This window comes from Furipterus horrens, unplaced genomic scaffold (genome assembly GCF_987537825.1).
Source record: "Furipterus horrens unplaced genomic scaffold, mFurHor1.1.pri manual_scaffold_9, whole genome shotgun sequence".
NCBI classification, from domain to species: Eukaryota; Metazoa; Chordata; class Mammalia; order Chiroptera; family Furipteridae; genus Furipterus; species Furipterus horrens.
In genome coordinates this window covers 68,163,016-68,166,172 of record NW_028327179.1, presented here as the reverse complement: position 1 = coordinate 68,166,172, position 3,157 = coordinate 68,163,016, and the positions used below count along the sequence as shown (strand labels likewise).

The 3,157-nt window shown below is 41.7% G+C and overlaps 1 pseudogene; it reads left to right on the top strand.

Moving 5' to 3' along the window:
- Positions 1-983: 983 nt before the first annotated feature.
- LOC150001885 (large ribosomal subunit protein uL4 pseudogene) lies at positions 984-2,365 on the top strand (annotated as a pseudogene).
- The last annotated feature ends 792 nt before the right edge of the window (positions 2,366-3,157 follow it).

The window sequence follows — 3,157 nt, the reverse complement described above, 5'->3', positions numbered from 1 at the left end:
GACGCTGGAGTGTCCTCTCCAGTGAAGCTGAAGCTACAGAGCCTGGGCAGGGTGATATGGAGGGTCTGCTGTTGCCCATGCAGCAGACCCCCCCTCTCTTCGCAGCTGAAGGGTCCAAGGGAAAGACGGAGTCGATACAGCTTGGCTTCAGGTGCGCCGCAGGAGTTGCCGGTGTTGACTACAACGTCAAACCGCCTTAGGGACTCTGGCTCCGGATTTTCTGTCGGGGTTTACTCCCTTAGCCTTTCCCCTGAAGAGGTATGCCGCAAGGCAGCGGAGGTTTTTTGGAATCAGAGTTTTCCTTCTCTGATGTGCCCTGACTGGAAGATCGAACCAGCGACACTTAGCTCGCAGGCCGACGCTCAATCCACTGAGCCAAACCAGCCAGGTGTTCTGACTGTATTATTCTTCACTAATTGTGCTAATAATTTTTTGAAACATTGAAAGCTTCTATAAGAAAACATTCAATAACAATAGAAAATGAAAGGCTATATTATTGTATTTTGAATTATCATTTTTCTTTTCTTTCTTATGACTCCAAGCTTTTGTTATTTTTTCAATTACAGTTTACATTTAATGTTATTTTGTATAAGTTTTAGTTGTACAGCATAGTGATTAGACAATCATATACTTTACAAAGAGTTCTCCCAGTACCCACCAGGCACCATATATATACTCTTTGCTTTACATCCCTGTGACTATTTTGTAACTACAAATCTGTATTTCTCACTTCCCTTCATGTTTTCCTCTCAGTCCACACCCACCCTCCCCTCTGGCAACAATCAGTCTGTTCTCTGTGTCTATGAGTCTGTTTCTGAATTATTTGCTTCTTTATATTGTTCCTTAGATTTCATATGTCAATAAAACCATATGGCATATTTCTTCTTCTGATTGACTTATTTTACTTAGCATAATATTCTTTAAGGCTATCATGCCATCACAAATATTTTATTCCTCTTTTTTTCCTGCGGGAGCCACCGGCCTGAGCAGAGTGTGGCTTCCTCTCTCCACGTCATGGCATGTGCTCGTCCATTGATATCGGTGTATTCCGAAAAGGGGGAATCGTCTGGCAAAAATGTCACTTTGCCTACTGTGTTCAAGGCTCCCATTCGACCAGATATTGTGAACTTTGTTCACACCAACTTGCGTAAAAACAATAGACAGCCTTATGCTGTCAGTGAATTGGCAGGACATCAAACCAGTGCTGAGTCTTGGGGTACTGGCAGAGCTGTGGCTCGAATTCCCAGAGTTCGAGGTGGTGGAACTCATCGTTCTGGCCAGGGTGCTTTTGGAAATATGTGTCGTGGGGGCCGCATGTTTGCACCAACCAAAACCTGGCGCCGTTGGCATCGCAGAGTGAACACTACACAGAAGCGATATGCCATCTGCTCTGCCCTAGCTGCCTCAGCCTTACCAGCACTGGTCATGTCTAAAGGTCATCGTATTGAGGAAGTTCCTAAACTTCCTTTGGTGGTTGAAGATAAAGTTGAAAGCTACAAGAAAACCAAGGAAGCTGTTTTGCTTCTTAAGAAGCTTAAGGCTTGGAATGATATAAAAAAGGTCTATGCCTCTCAGCGAATGAGGGCTGGCAAGGGCAAGATGAGAAACCGTTGTTGTATCCAGCGCAGAGGGCCCTGCATCATCTATAATGAGGACAACGGTATCATCAAAGCCTTCAGAAACATCCCTGGAATTACTCTGCTTAATGTAAGCAAACTGAACATTTTGAAACTTGCTCCTGGTGGGCATGTGGGCCGTTTCTGCATTTGGACTGAAAGTGCTTTCCGCAAGTTAGATGATCTGTATGGCACTTGGCGTAAAGCAGCCTCCCTCAAGAGTCACTACAATCTTCCCATGCACAAGATGCTCAATACAGACCTTAGCAGAATCTTGAAAAGCCCAGAGATCCAAAGAGCCCTCTGAGCACCACGCAAGAAGATTCATCGCAGAGTTCTGAAGAAGAATCCACTGAAAAACCTGAGAATCATGTTGAAGTTAAACCCATATGCAAAGACCATGCACCAGAACACCATTCTTCGCCAGGCCAAGAACCACAAGCTCCGGGTGGATAGAGCAGCAGCGGCGCTAGAAGCCAAATCAGATGAGAAGGGGGTTCAAGGCAAGAAGCTTGTGGTAGGGAAGAAAGGAAAGAAGGATGTTCATGTGACGAAGCTGAAGAAGCCAAAGAAGCCTTTGGTGGGAAAAAAGGCTGCAGCCAAGAAACCAGCAGCTCAGAAGAAGCCTGCAGAAAAGAAACCCACCACAGAAGAAAAGAAGCCTGTGGCATAAACTTAAATTTGTTTATTCCATAACTGTCAGATCACTGTGGACAGCTAGTTTTGAATAAAAAACGTTAAAGGCAAAAAAAAAAAAAAAAAAAACAAACCAAATATTTTATTCCTTCTTTATGGGTGAATAATGTTTCATTGCATATATGGACAACCACCTTTTTATCTACTCATCTATTGATAGGAACCTGGGTTGCTTCTATATCTTGGTTATTGCAAATAATGCTGCAATGAACACAAGGGTGTATATATTCTTTCCAATTGGTATTTAGGGTTTCTTTGGATGTACAGTAGTCCCTCTCTATATCGCGGTTCACTTATCGTGGCTTCACTGTATCGCGGGATTTTTAAAAGTATTATATTTAATTATTTATCGCGAATTTTTCACTATATTGCAGGATTTTGCAGTACTGTATATGTATGTTGTTAAAGTTACATAGGTATAAGAGTGTAGAATATGTTTAAGAACATAAGTAGTGTTTACAAAAGTGTGAAAAAGGTTAATAAGGGAGTGGGAGGGGTTAATAAGGGACTGGGAATGATTTATGTGTGCCGGAAGGATTTATAAAGCCTTAATATATATATATATATATATATACTAAAATAAATGTAAGGTTCCTACTTCACGGATTTTCATCTATGCAGGGGGGTCTAGAATGTAATACTCACCATAAGTGAGGGAATACTGTATACCCAAATGTGGAATTGATGGTTCATAAGCAGTTTTATTTTTTATTTTTTGAGGACCTCTATACTATTTTCCATAGTGGATACACCAAACTATCTCCCCACCAGGAGTGCTCAAGTTTTCCCTTTCTTCCATATCTTCACTAACACTTATTGTTTGTTTATTTATTCATGATAGCCAT